The sequence below is a fragment of the Biomphalaria glabrata genome, chromosome 11 (genome assembly GCF_947242115.1).
Source record: "Biomphalaria glabrata chromosome 11, xgBioGlab47.1, whole genome shotgun sequence".
Classification (NCBI taxonomy): Eukaryota; Metazoa; Mollusca; class Gastropoda; family Planorbidae; genus Biomphalaria; species Biomphalaria glabrata.
Window position 1 is genome coordinate 32,096,663 of NC_074721.1, and position 26,747 is coordinate 32,123,409.

The window sequence follows — 26,747 nt, forward strand, 5'->3', positions numbered from 1 at the left end:
AGAATGTGTTTTGTCGAAGGATATGGATGGAAGAGTCCCTAAAGACATCCTATATGCTGAGCTTGCAGTCAGACCCAAGGGCCGCCCAAGACTAGCCTACAGAGATGTCTGCAAGTGAGACATGAGAACCACAGGCATCAACCAAAGTATGTGGGAGGAGATAGCCCAAGACCGGACAGCATGGTCTATACCAGTGATGCCCAACCGTATTCGGTCTGCGGGCCATTTTAATTTCCAGCACTCGTGTAGCGGACCACGACAATAAAAAGAAGAAACTATGAAACTGAGAATAAACTAGTTTAAATAGTTTATTACAAACACGTGGCTCTGCTTACACCCTTCAAGCGATTACATAACCCTAACCCTAACTTTTGTTTATCATTGAAAAAGTTTGTGTACACCTACTCAATGAAGTGCTTTAAATTATTTTTTTGTTATTATCCTTAAACCCATGTTTGCTCCCATTTCATTAACGCACAAATATTAGATGGTATGGTACCACTCGCATTGACACCAAAAGAACACAGTAATGATGCCCTGTGTTGCGCACACAAGGTGTCAAGGATACGGCCAACTCAAGACAGCAGCGACATTGTCGAAGAACCAAAAAATCACTGCCAACTTTTGTCGCCAAAACTAAACTAAACGTTGTGTTCTTTAAAAAAAAAATATATTATGAATATTAGAAAACATTAGATTGGAATGATATCAAAGTTCCAATCCTAACGTTGGCAAAAAAATTGTCAACCTTTTCTTTTTTCTACACTTTGTTCCGATTTTTCGGCGGGCCGGATGGAAACAAGTCACGGGCCGGATATGGCCCGCGGGCCGTAGCTTCGGCATCACTGGTCTATACGTACTAGTACGAACTTCGCCGAAAGCAAAAGAAATAAAGCTGCATCAGTCAAGAGAAAGTAAAAGAAAGCTGCCCTGTCAGCTATTTCCATCACCTTCTTTCCTTTTAAATATTCTATTTAAACCGAAGTCTATTTTCCAGATTCATAGAAACTTCTATTCTAAATATTTTATTAACTATGACATTCTAGAAATTGACGTATGCGACTTTTTTTCTTGACCTCCTCTCTGATTGGATGATTATAATTAACACGTGTTTGTTCTGCGACTTCTTTGACCTGACCCCGGTTTCTAGAGGTAGAATTAGGTCACAGTATCGATTCGTGACAATAGATATTGCACACTCACCAACTACTGGGATATCATCTTGTGAATGCGACGTTAATCTCCCCTTTTGTTGGCTTATATTTGATGTTTATCTCCATGACATCTCCCCTTTTGTTGGCTTATATTTGATGTTTATCTCCATGACATCTCCCCTTTTGTTGGCTTATATTTGATGTTTATCTCCATGACATCTCCCCTTTTGTTGGCTTATATTTGATGTTTATCTCCATGACATCTCCCCTTTTGTTGGCTTATATTTGATGTTTATCTCCATGACATCTCCCCTTTTGTTGGCTTATATTTGATGTTTATCTCCATGACATCTCCCCTTTTGTTGGCTTATATTTGATGTTTATCTCCATGACATCTCCCCTTTTGTTGGCTTATATTTGATGTTTATCTCCATGACATCTCCCCTTTTGTTGGCTTATATTTGATGTTTATCTCCATGACATCTCCCCTTTTGTTGGCTTATATTTGATGTTTATCTCCATGACATCTCCCCTTTTGTTGGCTTATATTTGATGTTTATCTCCATGACATCTCCCCTTTTGTTGGCTTATATTTGATGTTTATCTCCATGACATCTCCCCTTTTGTTGGCTTATATTTGATGTTTATCTCCATGACATCTCCCCTACTTCTTGAATTCACCCCACTGCCTGAGCCGAGCTTAACTGGTAGAATAAACTTGTCACATAAACTAATGGAGACAATCCATGGCTCACTAGCAGACGTGTCCCTGAGTCACAACAAGACGAAGGAAATACGAAGATACTAATCTTTAATTCGATCCTGATCTAAACTGATCTTCCGTTCAATACCATGAGCACCAGACATTAGTAGTGCATTGTTTACATATCAGCACGCGGGGGGGGGGGGGGAATAGAAAGGAAGGGATATGTGGGTGAGATCTTTGCATTGGTAGTTGGTACAGCTAGTCATGAGATCTTTGCATTGGTAGTTGGTACAGCTAGTCATGAGATCTTTGCATTGGTAGTTAGTACAGCTAGTCATGAGATCTTTGCATTGGTAGTCTGTACATCTAGTCATAAAATCTTTGCATTGGTAGTTAGTATAGCTATTCATGAATCTTTGCATTGGTAGTTGGTACAGCTTTTCATGAACTCTTTGCATTGGTAGTTAGTACAGCTAGTCCTGAGATCTTTGCATTGGTAGTTGGTACAGCTATTCTTAAAATCTTTGCATTGGTAGTTGTTACAGCTATTCATGAAATCTTTGCATTTTTAGTTAGTACAGCTATTCATGAAATCTTGCATTGGTAGTTGGTACAGCTATTCATGAAATCTTGCATTGGTAGTTGGTACAGCTAGTCATGAAATCTTTGCATTGGTAGTTAGTACAGCTATTCATGAAATCTTTGCATTGGTAGTTGGTACAGCTAGTCATGAAATCTTGCATTGGTAGTTGGTACAGCTAGTCATGAAATCTTGCATTGCTAGTTGGTACAGCTAGTCATGAAATCTTGCATTGGTAGTTGGTACAGCTAGTCATGAAATCTTGCATTGGTAGTTGGTACAGCTATTTGCTCCGCTACTTGGTACATTTATTCAAGAAAGTTTTTTTATTGCTAGTTTTTTTAGGGGGGGGGGGAGGACAGCTGTACTTAAAAATTACATAATAACCATAATTACGGAAGCGTTAATTAATTAATAATTCATTAGTTATCTTTCAATTGGACACGCCAGTAATGTTCATTGTTAGCCATATCTCTAGAGTGCGTGCTATTCTCCAGTTCTGTTAATGCATGAAATTAATTAGCATATTTTAATCTAAGGCGATAAGAAGCTGTGTCTGGAGAAATAAAAACAACTGCGAAATGCAGGCATATGAATAACAAAATGATGTATCATAATTGGTTTTAACTACTAGATTGAATGAATAAGTTTTACATGCTACCAGGGCCGGAATAATGGCCGGGTTTAGACAGTACAGGAAAGAGCTGAGAAGCCATTAAAAAACTAGCAAGCGATCGTGAAGAGTGGCGCGTTTTTACTGAGGCCCTATGTTCCATGAGGAACTCATAAGGAAAGATAATGATGATGATGATGATGATGATGATGAGTCGGTACACCCACCTAGGGCTCCACCCTTTGATTGGAAAGGGGGGGGGAGAACGCCACAAAAGTGCTTTCTGAATACTCTCATTCCCATCAAGTGCAATGGTTACGAACGGGGATTGCCTTAAATAATGGAGGCCCTAGGCGAAGTGAATTCGTAGGCCCCAGAGAAAATAGAAAAATTTAAAAATAAGCGAAATAAATTAAAATGTATTTCAAACTTGGACTAGTCACTCTAGTGTACTCCAACAATAGCACTTGGCACAAGTTCAGCGCTTTCTTCTCTTTAAAAACATTGTTTTGAGCCCTTTGCAAGGTCCCCACCAATCCAAGTCCTTAGGCGGCTACGGAGTTTGCCTATGCCAAAGGCCGGCCCTGTTTCGAACCCGGTAGGATAGCTTACTGTGGACCATATTCGTTTTCCACACGGACTTTGTGTTTTCTACTCTGACAGACATATTAACGAGGGTACCAAGCTGACTCCGGATTTTAAAATAACAAACAAAATAGAAAAAAAAAATTCTTAAAAAAAAAAGTTTATATCAGGGAAAGAACTGCGCATTTACAGTTTTAATACTGTTGGCTAATATTTATTTATCATTTTCTATATCAAACAAAAATTAATTAATTACCACTAATTTATAAATCAATTGGTGCATCGTTTGATTGATTAATTTAAAACTAAAAATTTGTAGGTAAAAATGAACAATCGAGCAACATTTCAACTTGATCCGAGAAGTGGGAGAAATAGCATGTTCGAAATGTGTACTTGACAGTAGACTCGAGATCTTCTTGTGGAGAGTATTTGTGATAAGGAAGTGTATTCTAATTGATCAAATTATGTGTCAAAGACAGGTGTGGTGTATTAATTTTGCAACATGGTTATGGTGACCTAGGTAGGCAGATTCTGAAAAGTCTAAACATCCTGCTATTATGTCCATGTTAAGGATTCAGCCTTGTCAATGTTGTCACCATCTATTATATTATTATTATTATTTCACATGTTCGCTGGACAACATCTATGATTTAATGATAGTCAACCTCTCCCATTTCAAAACTTTGATACTGTGCCTATCCACTTCTTATGTATGCAACTGTAGCACTCAATTAAAACACAACTGTAAGACCTTCATCGAAGAGATGTGTATATTAAATCAGTCAATGTCAGTCTTTCCGGAAATACTCCTTCACACTGTAATCATAACGGATCTAGATTTTAGGGATTACCAAGTTAATGAAGGTTAAAAACAGAAGACCATCTTTTTTTTTTTTGGTGAGTAATTTATATCCACGACACTTCCGGCATTGCAATGACCAATTTGATCAGACAATCCTTTTGTCTGGATTTTGATCTAGATTGATAAAAAATGGGAATAATAAAAGTTACGAACCAAAAAATAGTGTTGCTAAGTGCTGAAAGCGAAAGGAAATATATTTTTATCTTTCAACATTTCAATGTTGGCTTTAAAAAACATATTGGGTTAAAATTGGGTTAAACTATATATGTGTGTGTGTGTTCTAGTGCAAGCCCGAAGTGTTTGGACAAAGTGGGAATTGATTCTCAAGCCTCCGTTTCCTTCTTTGCCAAGGCATTATTTAGAATACTGTGTTTTTTTTAAGAAAGAAGAAAATGATTTTTCTTTCTGTATGTGGCGAGAACATTGAAATAGTGCAAACTTTTAAATACCTTCGCACTTTCCTGGTGATAATTTCAACTTTACTGTATATATATATAGTTCGTCCATCGTGGTTCAATGATGACCACTTTATCATCCAGGGGGCTGAGGGCTTTGCACTGGGGTTTTATGCCTCTTCATGTGGCTGGTGAGACCTATGTGAGTCCGGAATGTTCGGCTGCACACTGGGCAGGTTATTCCGTGGGCCTTGCTTTTCTTCTCTGGCGTTTTTCTTCTGCCAGCATGGTTCTCTTTTCCTCAGCAACCTGTGCGCCAGTTCTCTGAAGGCGTTAAGCTTAGACCCAGCCACCTGGGAGACAGAGGCACATGACAAATTTTACTGTAAATACTCATTGTATCACTAAAACAAAAAGGGCAACAAACATTACTACTATAAAGAAAATTGTCCTCCCTTACTGTTAGCGAAAAGGACTTGTCAAGTTTAACCCTGCTCACCTCTGCTGTATTTTAGTTTCCATATCAATGCTTGGTATGTCCATCTGAACATTAACGATACAAATAAACTGGTAGCAAACAAAACCCCATTAGGCCAGGATGTTGAGGTTGTACCATCACAAATGAGAAATAAGATACTGTTTACAAACACAAACAAACGCAAGAACTCATTTGTTCCCCAGGCAATCAAATGGTTAAATAGAATTGATCTATCTGATGTAAACGGTTCACAATGAGTGAATACCTATATTTTGTTTCAAAAGTTATAATGTATTTTTAATACACAAATTGTGAAGATTTATATTATTATTACGTTAGAAGCCAGCTAATATTCATCCTCTGGCACTATTATTATGTTAGAAACAAACGAGTAGTCATTCTCTGGCACTGCCAGGGTCGAGTTTCGTTAAAGAGAAACAAAATTCATGGTATCCCTTTATCAGTGTCCATTGAGGAATTTTCTAAGGAATTATTATTATTATGTTAGAAAAGAACGAGTATTCATTCTCAGAGGCAACCAGTGTCGAGTTTCGTTAAAGGGAAACAAAATTCATCGTAGTCCCTTTATCAGTTTCCACCAAGGAATTTGCCGTTGATGTGGCAGGTCTGCAGCAGTACCGCCCTCTGACAGGCAACGAGAATGTTCCTAGGAAGGTATCTGTGAGGTCAGTTGTTATTATCCCATCGGTTGATATGACAATGGGGTATATTGTTGTTTTAGATGATTTCCATAAACACTTAATCTCCAAGCCAAGGTTCCCATATTTTCTTTGTTTTTCCAGCTCAACTTTCTTAAATTGTGAGACAGTGGTACGGCGATGTCAATAATGGTAGCGGCTTTTTCTATTTTATTGATGAGCAGCAAATCAGGGCGATTAAAATCTACCGTTTTGTCGGTCAAAATAGGTCTATCCCAGTACAGTATTATTATTATTATTATCATACTATTTAAAACCTTGACCCTGATGACGGACTGATCATCACTAATTCTCCCACATGTGACGGACGATAAAATACGAGAATTTAACCTGTTATTACATAACTTTAGCCTAGAACAACTAAGCCTATTTTCAAAATCGAAATAGCCGCGGTTAAAGTTACCAAATGTAATCTTTATTCGTAAAATGACACAGAATAATGATAAAAATTGTATTTCATTTGATTTATTTTAAACAAATGTATTTTTAAAACACAATGTGATTTTAGAATTAAAAATAAAACAAGTCAAAGGTGATATCTTCATGTAATAAAAAAGGAATAAACCCAAGTTGGGTTGTTTCTATAATGTCCACAAGCCGAGATTTTTCAATGTCGCGATTTTCAGGACGACCAGAGTCCTCCCAACTCTGATGGGTACCTGACATCAGTTAAAGAAAAAAAATTAAGGTGGTTGGTCGTTATGCTGGGCACATGACACCCTCGTTAACCTCAATGATCATCATCTGCCCTATATTTTGCAAGGGTCTGTACGACGCGGCAACGAGCCATTGGTCTTCAATGCCCACAGGTTGCGACATCACAAGTCAATTTAATTTAACAATTTTATTTGCTTTGTCACAAAACACAAGTGTTACAAAGGCAGTCTGAGTTACAAATAATAACAATTTACTCTTAATCAAGATGAAAATAAATTAAAAGTAATAATAATGGTAATATAAATATTATAACAATAATAATGACCGAAACAATACCGCAACTATCAGATCACGTGATTCACAAACAGTGAACTGGTTTTCTAGCACCTAATTACAATTCAAACCATCAACAGAGCAACATAAAATATGAGAATAAGGATGTCAATATTATTATAAAATTATGCAATGAGGTAACAATATAAAGTTCTATCCCAGGGTTTCAGGAATCGAGGCCATATTATAATGACTGATCCCGATTCAAGCCAGGTCAAGCAGAATTCGCTTTGTCAAGTAGTACGTAGTTTTTTTACTTGACATCTTATGACTGTTATGACTTTCACTGCATAGAAATGACACTTTACGACATTCATAATCCTTATGACGTTACCTAATAAAAATGTTTATTGTGTCACTTTCACGACATTGCTGTCGAACAATAAAGCCTTTGTTTCTTGAGTCAATACAGCATATGTACATTATAACATATGAACAAAAGCGGTGTCTTGAAGAAGGACATTTTTTATGTATCTAAAGAGCCAGTAGTGAAAGTGTATGAATATATATATATATATATATATATATATATGGTATATATCTTTTACGTAGTAAAAGTTCACAAGCACGTATTGTGTAATCAATAATTCAAGACTACTTGTTTTCCCTCTAACTCTTCACGCATATAATCTGCATTAAAGCTGATGATATAGTGCTTCAAATATTGGGCCGTCGAGTTTCTATCACTCGTGACATATAAACAAGTTTTTAAACTTAAGAGTTGCTTTAGGCTTTCGAGAATACATGAATATTTGTTCCTTATTATACAGCAATAAGTTCGTAGGTCAACGTAGGTAACTTTGACCCCATCCTCCCACCCTAAACTTTGCCCCCCCTCCCCCTAAGCTGTAAGTTTCAGCGCAGTCCATGGCATTGCGCCGTTGCAAAGCTTTTTCTGACTTTCTGAACTTCAGAATTTCATTCTCCTGGCGTCTACAGCGCACTATTTCTTTTAATAAGTAGAAATGAGGTCAAATATTGTTAAATTAGAGTGTGCTGGGATGCACACCTGTATAAGTTTGAGACGTTCGATGCACAACATTTGCCTTTGAAAAGATGTTAGGAAGTGTATGTGTTTGTTTCCAAGGTAACGACAAGGAAAAGGGGAGCGGTTGTTGTTGTTGTTTTTTTGTCTGTAGAGTTTCTGATGAAACCACGAGATGGTCTCATATGCATGTTAATTTAAGTCACAGGGTTGAAAGTGGAAAGTGTTTCTTAATTCAACGCGAGACAGAAAGTAAGTGTTTTTTGTAGTGAGTTATTTCTTATCTTCATTATTATTTCATTACAACCACTTTCATGATCTATCCATCCCAGTGACACTATAGCTCATGGGGGGGGGGGGGGGGGCTGGCCTGCTCTAGAACATCTCTCCATTCTGATCTATCCATCCCAGTGACACTATAGCTCATGGGGGGGGCTGGCCTGCTCTAGATCATGTCTCCATTCTTATCTATCCATCCCAGTGACACTATAGGTCATGGAGGGGCCCTGGCCTGCTCTAGAACATCTCTCCATTCTGATCTATCCATCCCAGTGACACTATAGCTCATGGGGGGTCCCTGGCCTGCTCTAGATCATGTCTCCATTCTGATCTATCCATCCCAGTGACATTATAGCTCATGGGGGGGGGCCCTGGCCTGCTATAGATCATGTCTCCATTCTGATCTATCCATCCCAGTGACACTATAGCTCATGGGGGGCCCTGGCCTGCTCTAGATCATGTCTCCATTCTGATCTATCCATCCCAGTGACACTATAGCTCATGAAGGGCCCTGGCCTGCTCTAGATCATCTCTCCATTTTTATCTATCCTTCGCTTTACATCTTCAAGCCCGGATCTGCCTCTGCCATCATCAAGCCACTGTACTCGTGGTCTGCCTTTGGGGCGCCTGTTTTTTTTTTTTTTGTTTTTTACTGGTTAGCAATCTTTGATTCTCTGTTCTCTGACATTCATTCCAGGTGACCATCCCAACGTAATCTGTTCCTTTTTTTTTTCCATCACTATGGAGGATTCTTCATATAGCTGGTATATTACTTGGTCGGTGCGAGTCACTATGGAGGAGTCTTCACATAGCTGGTATATTACTTGGTCGGTGCGAGTCCTCCATCCGGTTTCCTTATGTATGGCGTCATCAATTTGTTTTCTTTTCTTTCAAGCTGTACATTAGGAATAAGTTACGCCCACATTAGTTTAGTTCTACTAGATGTTTGGAGCTACAAACCAACGTCCCAGCAACAAGAGACCTGGCATGATCGTTGTAATAGTATTCTCTTGTTCAGTAGTACGTCTTGTAACGGGCTTGGTCTGTTCTGACACAAACGACGTCACTATAACGATGATCAGTGACTAGGGAAAAACTTGACTGTTCTGACACAAGAAAGACTTGTAAATTCAAGATTTGAATCTCACTAAAGACGCCTCAATTGAAACCAAACATAACGTTACTATAATGTTACTAAAAGGGGTTTTACGTAGAAGATATAACAACTCTAGTAAGTTGTGAATGTAGTAAACGTCAGCAATAATGTTCGTTTTGATTTAAATAATACCTAGATATAGATTAATAACTACTATGCAAAGACAAACATTGTTCTTTTTCCTAGAAATAAAAAACAGGCCTTTTTGAACGATTTCTTAATATCTGGGGGCACTGTGGCTGAAACCTGGCGTCCTGGGTTCGAATGTCGGTGAAGATTTAGAATTTCGGGATTTTAGTGCGCCCCTGAGCCCACCCAACTCTAATGGGTATCTGACTTTAGTTGGGGAAAGTAAAGGTGGTTGGTCGTTGTGCCGGCCACATGACACTCTGCTCGTTAACCGATGGCCAAAGTAATAGATGACCCTTACATCATCTGCCTTAGAGACCACAGGGTCTGAAATGGGGAACTTTACTTTTTTATTATCTTAATAACAATCATTTTATTCAATACTTATGGATATTTACAGGCCAAACAAATCTACACCACCGGCCTGCACCTTTACCTGCATTGCTTACCAAACAGATGGCGAACCCTCCAGGAACGCATTTGAGTTTACGTGAAAATATTAACTTTCTCACATAAAACACGAACTCTTTTTTTTATTAACATTTTGTTTATCACGTAGACAGGCCGATCCACAATTGACCTTTGACCTCTATGACATTGTCGATTCTCCTTCCCTATTTTCTATGACGCACGCACAGACACACACACACACACACGGCTTAGGACCACTCTATTACCGTGTCAGTTGTACTAATTAACTGCTTGGTTCACTCTAATATAATTATTTACATTGCATCTGACTCTTTTAAAGAAGAATAAAATGCAGACGTTAATTGTCTCCCTTGTCGTGTAGTTCTTCCCCTCGCCCCCTCCCTTTTATTGACAAGACAACCTCGACAGCTATAAACAAGTCATTAATTTTTGTGTCTACATTTGATCTAGATCTATAAAATATACAAGATACGCCAATATCACGTGCTGCTATTCTTAAAAAAAAAACAATAAATTAGTTCATTGAAGAAAAAAAAGTTTTTAAAGTGTTGAAAAAAAAATTAAAAACAATATATTTTTTTATTTTTTTTTATCAGTAGATTTTGTCGCATCGCAAATTTCACGAGTAGGCAAAAGTATCTGTTGAGGCGCCAGGTGAGGATTAAAGAATCAACTTGAAGGGAGGACAATTAATTACATAATTACATTATCCCAACCTCCATCCCGCTTCCCAACAAACAATCACAAATATGACTTCAGTCTATTTTTTTTTTCTTTGTACACATCACTATTTAGCACGCTTTTACCGCTAACAGTGTCGCTTATAGTTTACAGCACCTCTATTCAACTCGTACATTCGTGGGAACTAAAAACCTTCTGGGTGGGTGGGTTAAAAAACTTGGATGGACACGGATCTCGAAAACAGCTCAAACGAGTTTCCTACAAATTTGACAGCTGATGTATATCGTTGGGAGAGGAATTACTATCTCGTTGGCCACATTGGGCAAACTCTAGTTTGAACTATATAATTTTTTTCGAAGTACAATGAATAAAAAGGATAAATTAGATTAATTCTAGCATTCATTAGTTATTAAGAGAAAAATAATCGCTCTTTATAAGTTGATAGACAGACACTTTTTAATCCAACACATTCAGTAATCCGACTTGCCACCGACTCGGCGACAATATATGCTTCAGCTGCAAATCGGTGTTTTGGCGCTCAAATCTCGCTTCTTCTTATGTTAAGCGGTGATTCATGATTGTCTGTCAGTGATCATTCAGCTGCAAATCGGTGTTTCGACGCTCAAATCTGGCCTCGTCTTATGTTAAGTGGTGATTCATGATTGTCTGTCAGTGATTTCTCTACCTCCCGTACTTTGATAGCGTTGTTCCGTCGTGTATGGTGGCCTGAAGAGTTGCCAAACGTAGGCATAAAACTTTACCCCCTCCTGAAAAAAAATGTGACACTATAAAGAGGTATGACCGTGGTGAAACTGCGTCTGCCATTTCTTCGATTTATGGAATCGGGCGCCCTATCGTTTATGGCATTATGAATAAGCAAAATAACAAAAAAAACAACAACTTATTTACAATTTTTAAAAAGCTTTCTAACTATATTTCTTACTAATGTAGAAGTTATTTACCTTTTTGATAACAAACAAAATAATTACTTACCAATAATTAATTGACTAATTCGTTAATATCAAATTGATTCATGTTTTGTTAGGTACAGTTAATAATTGTTAAAAGTCTCATCTTGATCCGAGAATGGGTGTTTGAGAAAAAACGTGTACAATTATCTAAGGGGACAGAGCTCCCACATATTAACAGTATATTTGAATACTGTAGAATTATTTTTCCTTGTTGGTATCAAACAAAGTAATTAATTACCAGTAATTGATTAAATAATTGGTTATATTTTTTAAATGTATGTATTGTCTTTGCCAATGAATAATTGTGCAAAGTTTCAACTTGATCCGAGAATTTTTGTGGAAGAAATAACATGTTCCCAATGTGTACCCGACAGAACTGATAGAAGCTTTGTAAAACTAGGAAGAAATAACATGTTCCAAATGTGTACCAGACAGAGGTGATAGAAGCTGCGTACAACTAGGAAGAAATAACATGTTCCCAATGTGTACCAGAGAGAGTTGATAGAAGCTTTGTAAAACTAGGGAGAAATAACATATTCCAAATGTGTACCAGACAGAGGTGATAGAAGCTGCGTACAACTAGGGAGAAATAACATGTTCCCAATGTGTACCAGACAGAGTTGATAGAAGCTGCGTACAACTAGGGAGAAATAGCATGTTCCAAATGTGTACCAGACAGAGTTGATAGAAGCTGCGTACAACTAGGGAGAAATAACATGTTCCCAATGTGTACCAGACAGAGTTGATAGAAGCTGCGTACAACTAGGGAGAAATAACATGTTCCCAATGTGTACCAGACAGAGTTGATAGAAGCTGCGTACATCTAGGGAGAAATAACATGTTCCAAATGTGTACCAGACAGAGTTGATAGAAGCTGCGTACAACTAGGGAGAAATAACATGTTCCCAATGTGTACCAGACAGAGTTGATAGAAGCTGCGTACAACTAGGGAGAAATAACATGTTCCAAATGTGTACCAGACAGAGGTGATAGAAGCTGCGTACAACTAGGGAGAAATAACATGTTCCAAATGTGTACCAGACAGAGGTGATAGAAGCTGCGTACAACTAGGGAGAAATAACGTGTTCCAAATGTGTACCAGAATGAGGTGATAGAACCTTTGTAAAACTAGGGAGAAATAACATGTTCCAAATGTGTACCAGACAGAGTTGATAGAACCTTTGTAAAACTAGGGAGAAATAACATGTTCCAAATGTGTACCAGACAGAGGTGATAGAACCTTTGTAAAACTAGGGAGAAATAACATGTTCCAAATGTGTACCAGACAGAGGTGATAGAACCTTTGTAAAACTAGGGAGAAATAACATGTTCCAAATGTGTACCAGACAGAGTTGATAGAAGCTGCGTATAACTAGGGAGAAATAACATGTTCCAAATGTGTACCAGACAGAGTTGATAGAAGCTGCGTACAACTAGGGAGAAATAACATGTTCCAAATGTGTACCAGACAGAGTTGATAGAACCTTTGTAAAACTAGGGAGAAATAACATGTTCCAAATGTGTACCAGACAGAGTTGATAGAACCTTTGTAAAACTAGGGAGAAATAACATGTTCCAAATGTGTACCAGACAGAGGTGATAGAACCTTTGTAAAACTAGGGAGAAATAACATGTTCCAAATGTGTACCAGACAGAGTTGATAGAAGCTGAGTACAACTAGGGAGAAATAACATGTTCCAAATGTGTACCAGACAGAGTTGATAGAAGCTGCGTACAACTAGGGAGAAATAACATGTTCCCAATGTGTACCAGACAGAGTTGATAGAAGCTGCGTACAACTAGGGAGAAATAACATGTTCCAAATGTGTACCAGACAGAGGTGATAGAACCTTTGTAAAACTAGGGAGAAATAACATGTTCCAAATGTGTACCAGACAGAGTTGATAGAACCTTTGTAAAACTAGGGAGAAATAACATGTTCCAAATGTGTACCAGACAGAGGTGATAGAACCTTTGTAAAACTAGGGAGAAATAACATGTTCCAAATGTGTACCAGACAGAGGTGATAGAACCTTTGTAAAACTAGGGAGAAATAACATGTTCCAAATGTGTACCAGACAGAGGTGATAGAACCTTTGTAAAACTAGGGAGAAATAACATGTTCCAAATGTGTACCAGACAGAGGTGATAGAAGCTGCGTACAACTAGGGAGAAATAACATGTTCCAAATGTGTACCAGAAAGAGGTGAAAGAACCTTTGTAAAACTAGGGAGAAATAACATGTTCCAAATGTGTACCAGACAGAGGTGATAGAACCTTTGTAAAACTAGGGAGAAATAACATGTTCCAAATGTGTACCAGACAGAGGTGATAGAACCTTTGTAAAACTAGGGAGAAATAACATGTTCCAAATGTGTACCAGACAAAGTTGATAGAAGCTGCGTACAACTAGGGAGAAATAACATGTTCCAAATGTGTACCAGACAGAGTTGATAGAAGCTGCGTACAACTAGGGAGAAATAACATGTTCCAAATGTGTACCAGACAGAGTTGATAGAAGCTGCGTACAACTAGGGAGAAATAACATGTTCCAAATGTGTACCAGACAGAGGTGATAGAAGCTGCGTACAACTAGGGAGAAATAACATGTTCCAAATGTGTACCAGACAGAGGTGATAGAACCTTTGTAAAACTAGGGAGAAACAACATGTTCCAAATGTGTACCAGACAGAGTTGATAGAACCTTTGTAAAACTAGGGAGAAATAACATGTTCCAAATGTGTACCAGACAGAGGTGATAGAACCTTTGTAAAACTAGGGAGAAATAACATGTTCCAAATGTGTACCAGACAGAGGTGATAGAACCTTTGTAAAACTAGGGAGAAATAACATGTTCCAAATGTGTACCAGACAGAGGTGATAGAACCTTTGTAAAACTAGGGAGAAATAACATGTTCCAAATGTGTACCAGAAAGAGGTGATAGAAGCTGCGTACAACTAGGGAGAAATAACATGTTCCAAATGTGTACCAGAAAGAGGTGATAGAACCTTTGTAAAACTAGGGAGAAATAACATGTTCCAAATGTGTACCAGACAGAGGTGATAGAACCTTTGTAAAACTAGGGAGAAATAACATGTTCCAAATGTGTACCAGACAGAGGTGATAGAACCTTTGTAAAACTAGGGAGAAATAACATGTTCCAAATGTGTACCAGACAGAGGTGATAGAACCTTTGTAAAACTAGGGAGAAATAACATGTTCCAAATGTGTACCAGACAGAGGTGATAGAAGCTGCGTACAACTAGGGAGAAATAACATGTTCCAAATGTGTACCAGACAGAGGTGATAGAAGCTGCGTACAACTAGGGAGAAATAACATGTTCCAAATGTGTACCAGACAGAGGTGATAGAAGCTGCGTACAACTAGGGAGAAATAACGTGTTCCAAATGTGTACCAGACAGAGGTGATAGAACCTTTGTAAAACTAGGGAGAAATAACATGTTCCAAATGTGTACCAGACAGAGTTGATAGAAGCTGCGTACAACTAGGGAGAAATAACATGTTCCAAATGTGTACCAGACAGAGTTGATAGAAGCTGCGTACAACTAGGGAGAAATAACATGTTCCAAATGTGTACCAGACAGAGTTGATAGAAGCTGCGTAAAACTAGGGAGAAATAACATGTTCCAAATGTGTACCAGACAGAGTTAATAGAACCTTTGTAAAACTAGGGAGAAATAACATGTTCCAAATGTGTACCAGACAGAGGTGATAGAACCTTTGTAAAACTAGGGAGAAATAACATGTTCCAAATGTGTACCAGACAGAGGTGATAGAACCTTTGTAAAACTAGGGAGAAATAACATGTTCCAAATGTGAACCAGACAGAGGTGATAGAACCTTTGTAAAACTAGGGAGAAATAACATGTTCCAAATGTGTACCAGACAGAGGTGATAGAACCTTTGTAAAACTAGGGAGAAATAACATGTTCCAAATGTGTACCAGACAGAGGTGATAGAACCTTTGTAAAACTAGGGAGAAATAACATGTTCCAAATGTGTACCAGACAGAGGTGATAGAACCTTTTTAAAACTAGGGAGAAATAACATGTTCCAAATGTGTACCAGACAGAGGTGATAGAACCTTTGTAAAACTAGGGAGAAATAACATGTTCCAAATGTGTACCAGACAGAGGTGATAGAACCTTTGTAAAACTAGGGAGAAATAACATGTTCCAAATGTGTACCAGACAGAGTTGATAGAAGCTGCGTGTAACTAGGGAGAAATAACATGTTCCAAATGTGTACCAGACAGAGTTGATAGAAGCTGCGTACAATTAGGGAGAAATAACATGTTCCAAATGTGTACCAGACAGAGGTGATAGAACCTTTGTAAAACTAGGGAGAAATAACATGTTCCAAATGTGTACCAGACAGAGTTGATAGAACCTTTGTAAAACTAGGGAGAAATAACAAGTTCCAAATGTGTACCAGACAGAGTTGATAGAACCTTTGTAAAACTAGGGAGAAATAACATGTTCCAAATGTGTACCAGACAGAGGTGATAGAACCTTTGTAAAACTAGGGAGAAATAACATGTTCCAAATGTGTACCAGACAGAGGTGATAGAACCTTTGTAAAACTAGGGAGAAATAACATGTTCCAAATGTGTACCAGACAGAGTTGATAGAAGCTGAGTACAACTAGGGAGAAATAACATGTTCCAAATGTGTACCAGACAGAGTTGATAGAAGCTGCGTACAACTTGGGAGAAATAACATGTTCCAAATGTGTATTAGACAGAGTTGATAGAAGCTGCGTACAACTAGGGAGAAATAACATGTTCCAAATGTGTACCAGACAGAGGTGATAGAACCTTTGTAAAACTAGGGAGAAACAACATGTTCCAAATGTGTACCAGACAGAGTTGATAGAACCTTTGTAAAACTAGGGAGAAATAACATGTTCCAAATGTGTACCAGACAGAGGTGATAGAACCTTTGTAAAACTAGGGAGAAATAACATGTTCCAAATGTGTACCAGAAAGAGGTGATAGAACCTTTGTAAAACTAGGGAGAAATAACATGTTCCAAATGTGTACCAGACAGAGGTGATAGAACCTTTGTAAAACTAGGGAGAAATAACATGTTCCAAATGTGTACCAGACAGAGGTGATAGAAGCTGCGTACAACTAGGGAGAAATAACATGTTCCAAATGTGTACCAGACAGAGGTGATAGAACCTTTGTAAAACTAGGGAGAAATAACATGTTCCAAATGTGTACCAGACAGAGGTGATAGAACCTTTTTAAAACTAGGGAGAAATAACATGTTCCAAATGTGTACCAGACAGAGGTGATAGAACCTTTGTAAAACTAGGGAGAAATAACATGTTCCAAATGTGTACCAGACAGAGTTGATAGAAGCTGCGTACAACTAGGGAGAAATAACATGTTCCAAATGTGTACCAGACAGAGGTGATAGAAGCTGCGTACAACTAGGGAGAAATAACATGTTCCAAATGTGTACCAGACAGAGGTGATAGAAGCTGCGTACAACTAGGGAGAAATAACGTGTTCCAAATGTGTACCAGACAGAGGTGATAGAACCTTTGTAAAACTAGGGAGAAATAACATGTTCCAAATGTGTACCAGACAGAGTTGATAGAAGCTGCGTACAACTAGGGAGAAATAACATGTTCCAAATGTGTACCAGACAGAGTTGATAGAAGCTGCGTACAACTAGGGAGAAATAACATGTTCCAAATGTGTACCAGACAGAGTTGATAGAACCTTTGTAAAACTAGGGAGAAATAACATGTTCCAAATGTGTACCAGACAGAGGTGATAGAACCTTTGTAAAACTAGGGAGAAATAACATGTTCCAAATGTGTACCAGACAGAGGTGATAGAACCTTTGTAAAACTAGGGAGAAATAACATGTTCCAAATGTGAACCAGACAGAGGTGATAGAACCTTTGTAAAACTAGGGAGAAATAACATGTTCCAAATGTGTACCAGACAGAGGTGATAGAACCTTTGTAAAACTAGGGAGAAATAACATGTTCCAAATGTGTACCAGACAGAGGTGATAGAACCTTTGTAAAACTAGGGAGAAATAACATGTTCCAAATGTGTACCAGACAGAGGTGATAGAACCTTTTTAAAACTAGGGAGAAATAACATGTTCCAAATGTGTACCAGACAGAGGTGATAGAACCTTTGTAAAACTAGGGAGAAATAACATGTTCCAAATGTGTACCAGACAGAGTTGATAGAAGCTGCGTACAACTAGGGAGAAATAACATGTTCCAAATGTGTACCAGACAGAGGTGATAGAAGCTGCGTACAACTAGGGAGAAATAACATGTTCCAAATGTGTACCAGACAGAGGTGATAGAAGCTGCGTACAACTAGGGAGAAATAACGTGTTCCAAATGTGTACCAGACAGAGGTGATAGAACCTTTGTAAAACTAGGGAGAAATAACATGTTCCAAATGTGTACCAGACAGAGTTGATAGAAGCTGCGTACAACTAGGGAGAAATAACATGTTCCAAATGTGTACCAGACAGAGTTGATAGAAGCTGCGTAAAACTAGGGAGAAATAACATGTTCCAAATGTGTACCAGACAGAGTTGATAGAACCTTTGTAAAACTAGGGAGAAATAACATGTTCCAAATGTGTACCAGACAGAGGTGATAGAACCTTTGTAAAACTAGGGAGAAATAACATGTTCCAAATGTGTACCAGACAGAGGTGATAGAACCTTTGTAAAACTAGGGAGAAATAACATGTTCCAAATGTGAACCAGACAGAGGTGATAGAACCTTTGTAAAACTAGGGAGAAATAACATGTTCCAAATGTGTACCAGACAGAGGTGATAGAACCTTTGTAAAACTAGGGAGAAATAACATGTTCCAAATGTGTACCAGACAGAGGTGATAGAACCTTTGTAAAACTAGGGAGAAACAACATGTTCCAAATGTGTACCAGACAGAGGTGATAGAACCTTTGTAAAACTAGGGAGAAATAACATGTTCCAAATGTGTACCAGACAGAGTTGATAGAAGCTGCGTGTAACTAGTGAGAAATAACATGTTCCAAATGTGTACCAGACAGAGTTGATAGAAGCTGCGTACAACTAGGGAGAAATAACATGTTCCAAATGTGTACCAGACAGAGGTGATAGAACCTTTGTAAAATTTAGGGAGAAATAACATGTTCCAAATGTGTACCAGACAGAGTTGATAGAACCTTTGTAAAACTAGGGAGAAATAACAAGTTCCAAATGTGTACCAGACAGAGTTGATAGAACCTTTGTAAAACTAGGGAGAAATAACATGTTCCAAATGTGTACCAGACAGAGGTGATAGAACCTTTGTAAAACTAGGGAGAAATAACATGTTCCAAATGTGTACCAGACAGAGGTGATAGAACCTTTGTAAAACTAGGGAGAAATAACATGTTCCAAATGTGTACCAGACAGAGTTGATAGAAGCTGAGTACAACTAGGGAGAAATAACATGTTCCAAATGTGTACCAGACAGAGTTGATAGAAGCTGCGTACAACTTGGGAGAAATAACATGTTCCAAATGTGTATTAGACAGAGTTGATAGAAGCTGCGTACAACTAGGGAGAAATAACATGTTCCAAATGTGTACCAGACAGAGGTGATAGAACCTTTGTAAAACTAGAGAGAAACAACATGTTCCAAATGTGTACCAGACAGAGTTGATAGAACCTTTGTAAAACTAGGGAGAAATAACATGTTCCAAATGTGTACCAGACAGAGGTGATAGAACCTTTGTAAAACTAGGGAGAAATAACATGTTCCAAATGTGTACCAGACAGAGGTGATAGAACCTTTGTAAAACTAGGGAGAAATAACATGTTCCAAATGTGTACCAGACAGAGGTGATAGAACCTTTGTAAAACTAGGGAGAAATAACATGTTCCAAATGTGTACCAGACAGAGGTGATAGAAGCTGCGTACAACTAGGGAGAAATAACATGTTCCAAATGTGTACCAGAAAGAGGTGATAGAACCTTTGTAAAACTAGGGAGAAATAACATGTTCCAAATGTGTACCAGACAGAGGTGATAGAACCTTTGTAAAACTAGGGAGAAATAACATGTTCCAAATGTGTACCAGACAGAGGTGATAGAACCTTTGTAAAACTAGGGAGAAATAACATGTTCCAAATGTGTACCATACAGAGTTGATAGAAGCTGCGTACAACTAGGGAGAAATAACATGTTCCAAATGTGTACCAGACAGAGGTGATAGAAGCTGCGTACAACTAGGGAGAAATAACATGTTCCAAATGTGTACCAGACAGAGGTGATAGAAGCTGCGTACAACTAGGGAGAAATAACGTGTTCCAAATGTGTACCAGACAGAGGTGATAGAACCTTTGTAAAACTAGGGAGAAATAACATGTTCCAAATGTGTACCAGACAGAGTTGATAGAAGCTGCGTACAACTAGGGAGAAATAACATGTTCCAAATGTGTACCAGACAGAGTTGATAGAAGCTGCGTACAACTAGGGAGAAACAACATGTTCCAAATGTGTACCAGACAGAGTTGATAGAAGCTGCGTAAAACTAGGGAGAAATAACATGTTCCAAATGTGTACCAGACAGAGTTGATAGAACCTTTGTAAAACTAGGGAGAAATAACATGTTCCAAATGTGTACCAGACAGAGGTGATAGAACCTTTGTAAAACTAGGGAGAAATAACATGTTCCAAATGTGTACCAGACTGAGGTGATAGAACCTTTGTAAAACTAGGGAGAAATAACATGTTCCAAATGTGAACCAGACAGAGGTGATAGAACCTTTGTAAAACTAGGGAGAAATAACATGTTCCAAATGTGTACCAGACAGAGGTGATAGAACCTTTGTAAAACTAGGGAGAAATAACATGTTCCAAATGTGTACCAGACAGAGGTGATAGAACCTTTGTAAAACTAGGGAGAAATAACATGTTCCAAATGTGTACCAGACAGAGGTGATAGAACCTTTGTAAAACTAGGGAGAAATAACATGTTCCAAATGTGTACCAGACAGAGTTGATAGAAGCTGCGTGTAACTAGGGAGAAATAACATGTTCCAAATGTGTACCAGACAGAGTTGATAGAACCTTTGTAAAACTAGGGAGAAATAACATGTTCCAAATGTGTACCAGACAGAGGTGATAGAACCTTTGTAAAACTAGGGAGAAATAACATGTTCCAAATGTGTACCAGACAGAGGTGATAGAACCTTTGTAAAACTAGGGAGAAATAACATGTTCCAAATGTGTACCAGACAGAGTTGATAGAAGCTGAGTACAACTAGGGAGAAATAACATGTTCCAAATGTGTACCAGACAGAGTTGATAGAAGCTGCGTACAACTTGGGAGAAATAACATGTTCCAAATGTGTATTAGACAGAGTTGATAGAAGCTGCGTACAACTAGGGAGAAATAACATGTTCCAAATGTGTACCAGACAGAGGTGATAGAACCTTTGTAAAACTAGGGAGAAACAACATGTTCCAAATGTGTACCAGACAGAGTTGATAGAACCTTTGTAAAACTAGGGAGAAATAACATGTTCCAAATGTGTACCAGACAGAGGTGATAGAACCTTTGTAAAACTAGGGAGAAATAACATGTTCCAAATGTGTACCAGACAGAGGTGATAGAACCTTTGTAAAACTAGGGAGAAATAACATGTTCCAAATGTGTACCAGACAGAGGTGATAGAACCTTTGTAAAACTAGGGAGAAATAACATGTTCCAAATGTGTACCAGACAGAGGTGATAGAAGCTGCGTACAACTAGGGAGAAATAACATGTTTCAAATGTGTACCAGAAAGAGGTGATAGAACCTTTGTAAAACTAGGGAGAAATAACATGTTCCAAATGTGTACCAGACAGAGGTGATAGAACCTTTGTAAAACTAGGGAGAAATAACATGTTCCAAATGTGTACCAGACAGAGGTGATAGAACCTTTGTAAAACTAGGGAGAAATAACATGTTCCAAATGTGTACCAGACAGAGGTGATAGAACCTTTGTAAAACTAGGGAGAAATAACATGTTCCAAATGTGTACCAGACAGAGATGATAGAAGCTGCGTACAACTAGGGAGAAATAACATGTTCCAAATGTGTACCAGAAAGAGGTGATAGAACCTTTGTAAAACTAGGGAGAAATAACATGTTCCAAATGTGTACCAGACAGAGGTGATAGAACCTTTGTAAAACTAGGGAGAAATAACATGTTCCAAATGTGTACCAGACAGAGGTGATAGAACCTTTGTAAAACTAGGGAGAAATAACATGTTCCAAATGTGTACCAGACAGAGTTGATAGAAGCTGCGTACAACTAGGGAGAAATAACATGTTCCAAATGTGTACCAGACAGAGGTGATAGAAGCTGCGTACAACTAGGGAGAAATAACATGTTCCAAATGTGTACCAGACAGAGGTGATAGAAGCTGCGTACAACTAGGGAGAAATAACGTGTTCCAAATGTGTACCAGACAGAGGTGATAGAACCTTTGTAAAACTAGGGAGAAATAACATGTTCCAAATGTGTACCAGACAGAGTTGATAGAAGCTGCGTACAACTAGGGAGAAATAACATGTTCCAAATGTGTACCAGACAGAGTTGATAGAAGCTGCGTACAACTAGGGAGAAACAACATGTTCCAAATGTGTACCAGACAGAGTTGATAGAAGCTGCGTAAAACTAGGGAGAAATAACATGTTCCAAATGTGTACCAGACAGAGTTGATAGAACCTTTGTAAAACTAGGGAGAAATAACATGTTCCAAATGTGTACCAGACAGAGGTGATAGAACCTTTGTAAAACTAGGGAGAAATAACATGTTCCAAATGTGTACCAGACAGAGGTGATAGAACCTTTGTAAAACTAGGGAGAAATAACATGTTCCAAATGTGAACCAGACAGAGGTGATAGAACCTTTGTAAAACTAGGGAGAAATAACATGTTCCAAATGTGTACCAGACAGAGGTGATAGAACCTTTGTAAAACTAGGGAGAAATAACATGTTCCAAATGTGTACCAGACAGAGGTGATAGAACCTTTGTAAAACTAGGGAGAAATAACATGTTCCAAATGTGTACCAGACAGAGGTGATAGAACCTTTGTAAAACTAGGGAGAAATAACATGTTCCAAATGTGTACCAGACAGAGTTGATAGAAGCTGCGTGTAACTAGGGAGAAATAACATGTTCCAAATGTGTACCAGACAGAGTTGATAGAACCTTTGTAAAACTAGGGAGAAATAACATGTTCCAAATGTGTACCAGACAGAGGTGATAGAACCTTTGTAAAACTAGGGAGAAATAACATGTTCCAAATGTGTACCAGACAGAGGTGATAGAACCTTTGTAAAACTAGGGAGAAATAACATGTTCCAAATGTGTACCAGACAGAGTTGATAGAAGCTGAGTACAACTAGGGAGAAATAACATGTTCCAAATGTGTACCAGACAGAGTTGATAGAAGCTGCGTACAACTTGGGAGAAATAACATGTTCCAAATGTGTATTAGACAGAGTTGATAGAAGCTGCGTACAACTAGGGAGAAATAACATGTTCCAAATGTGTACCAGACAGAGGTGATAGAACCTTTGTAAAACTAGGGAGAAACAACATGTTCCAAATGTGTACCAGACAGAGTTGATAGAACCTTTGTAAAACTAGGGAGAAATAACATGTTCCAAATGTGTACCAGACAGAGGTGATAGAACCTTTGTAAAACTAGGGAGAAATAACATGTTCCAAATGTGTACCAGACAGAGGTGATAGAACCTTTGTAAAACTAGGGAGAAATAACATGTTCCAAATGTGTACCAGACAGAGGTGATAGAACCTTTGTAAAACTAGGGAGAAATAACATGTTCCAAATGTGTACCAGACAGAGGTGATAGAAGCTGCGTACAACTAGGGAGAAATAACATGTTTCAAATGTGTACCAGAAAGAGGTGATAGAACCTTTGTAAAACTAGGGAGAAATAACATGTTCCAAATGTGTACCAGACAGAGGTGATAGAACCTTTGTAAAACTAGGGAGAAATAACATGTTCCAAATGTGTACCAGACAGAGGTGATAGAACCTTTGTAAAACTAGGGAGAAATAACATGTTCCAAATGTGTACCAGACAGAGTTGATAGAAGCTGCGTACAACTAGGGAGAAATAACATGTTCCAAATGTGTACCAGACAGAGGTGATAGAAGCTGCGTACAACTAGGGAGAAATAACATGTTCCAAATGTGTACCAGACAGAGGTGATAGAAGCTGCGTACAACTAGGGAGAAATAACGTGTTCCAAATGTGTACCAGACAGAGGTGATAGAACCTTTGTAAAACTAGGGAGAAATAACATGTTCCAAATGTGTACCAGACAGAGTTGATAGAAGCTGCGTAGAACTAGGGAGAAATAACATGTTCCAAATGTGTACCAGACAGAGTTGATAGAAGCTGCGTACAACTAGGGAGAAATAACATGTTCCAAATGTGTACCAGACAGAGTTGATAGAAGCTGCGTAAAACTAGGGAGAAATAACATGTTCCAAATGTGTACCAGACAGAGTTGATAGAACCTTTGTAAAACTAGGGAGAAATAACATGTTCCAAATGTGTACCAGACAGAGGTGATAGAACCTTTGTAAAACTAGGGAGAAATAACATGTTCCAAATGTGTACCAGACAGAGGTGATAGAACCTTTGTAAAACTAGGGAGAAATAACATGTTCCAAATGTGAACCAGACAGAGGTGATAGAACCTTTGTAAAACTAGGGAGAAATAACATGTTCCAAATGTGTACCAGACAGAGGTGATAGAACCTTTGTAAAACTAGGGAGAAATAACATGTTCCAAATGTGTACCAGACAGAGTTGATAGAACCTTTGTAAAACTAGGGAGAAATAACATGTTCCAAATGTGTACCAGACAGAGGTGATAGAACCTTTGTAAAACTAGGGAGAAAATAGAACATTTTGTGAAATCCATTGAAGACAACACGAAGAAAGAAACAAAATTTTGTTATATTTAAAAGATAAATAGATTTTTTTGTCTACCCGTATATTTTATTTTATACCATTGAAAGTCAAGAGAATACCTTAATACTGTACATTATAAATATAAATTCTTTGAAGTACAGTTAACCTTTCGTAGTATTTATCCTCGATAATCAGACACCCGTAAACGTCGGACGATCAAGAATCAAACTGTATTTTTATATGGTTTATATGATTCTGAATATTTGTTCTATTCTCTCTTTGTTGTGTTTTGACAAGTACGTGACATTGTTAGTTAGACAACTGGAGGAAATGTTTCACCAGTCATAACAAAACAAAGGACACTCTCAGAGATCTGAGCAATGTTGTCCGGTAGAAACCAAGTCCCTTTCAAACAGTAAACATTGTTTCTCTGAAGAATGCACAAAATCTTTAAAGTTTACACACCAGTGTCCAGGTAAGTCGATGCTGCTAGTGTGCCGGATTGGCGTGGAGGTGGGAAAATTAGCGACTTAGCATAACAGCCAGTCTTTTCTAACAAACCGATAACTTTTACAAACTCTGATAGGTTAATACTTATCACGTGATTTCGTTTTGTATTAAGACACATTGGCGTCACTATGTCGTGCGATGGGTGCGGGCCGCACCAATGACACTCAAAAAGGGTTGACACCCAAGTGGGAAAAACGGCACTATTTGTAAAATCAGAAATGTCAGTGGCGAGATACACGAATAAGATGACGCACAATTGCTTATATTATTTTCTGCTTGAAATAATTACAGCTAGAGCTCTCTATCCCGATATCCTAAACATGTTGCCATACTTTTATATCCCCAACAAAACACTGTACTTTTCAGCCTATGTATCACCTTCATTGAAATCAAATACGACTGCGACGTTAAGTGTTGAAGCAATTAATGATGCATACACATTATATATATATATATAAGGTTTTGTCTTCGAGTCCGAAGATTAATGAGGAATGCAGTATTTCTCGTGGCTAGACAGCTCCAGCTGTGACCTACATATTTTTTCCACATCCAGGGCAGGCATAACTATTGAACGCGGTGGTCGATTTAGATTTTTTTCTTTTTGCCATCTACGTCTGTCCTCGGCAACGGATTTTTCTTTGGTCTCAAATGTGTACTCCGAGGCCTTTGTAAGTGACCTCCAGCCAGTGGCGTAGCTAGCAATGTGTGGGTGGTGCGGGCCGCACGGGACATCAAGTGGTGGGGGGGGGGGCATAAAACTGAGAACAAACTTTTCTCAGTAAAACTACACATTGTAATTACATGAATAAAAACAGATATGTTTATTTGTTGTGGTGATTTGTCATGTCCTATATTCTTTCTTCAATTAAATTCAATGTAAGCTGTAGACCAGCTGGAATCAAATTTTACCAGATTTGTTTAAATCTCTTTTAAACTTTTTTTTAGCCTTACATGATGTTCCTTCATTGATCAATGCACTGGTTATGGGCACGTTTATAATGATGTTTGTTTTTTAAATTACTAATTAGTAATGATCCAGTGGACCAGTGGGGAGAGGGGGTATCTGAGAGAAGGTTTCCCAACCGCTCAGCAAACATAACCCTGCTAGAGTCGGGATTCGAACACAAGCCCCATTGAAAGGTGGCCAATCCGTAACCAAGCGGTTTTAACCTCTCAGCCAAACATCACTTGCTTGGAGGGAGCTTGAAGTTTGTGACTAGGCAACAATAATGACAGCAAAGCTCAAGATTTTAATAAGCAAGAGGGGAAAATGTAGAGAATCTTGGACATCATGCGTTTTCTCTTAAAGCAGTATCTGACACTCCGTGAGCATTGCGAACCAGTTGAAGAACAATTGGCAGTACAAAATCATAGAAATATCCTGGAGTGACATTACATGAGAGACCGAATTCGTACATGTCCCAAAACAAGAAAACCGAATTCATTGTAATAGAGGTGCTCACGAAAACATACCAAAAATCATACAGAAAGTATCAAAAGCAAATATTTCTCGATTATTTCTCCACATTGTACAT

The 26,747-nt window shown here is 38.2% G+C and overlaps 1 protein-coding gene across 1 annotated transcript in view; it reads left to right on the plus strand.

Annotated features, from left to right (window-relative positions):
- The window catches only part of LOC106067086 (mucin-2-like), a 34,888-nt gene that overhangs the window by 1,982 nt on the left and 6,159 nt on the right, over positions 1 to 26,747 (plus strand). The gene's annotated exons all lie outside the window — the stretch shown is intronic.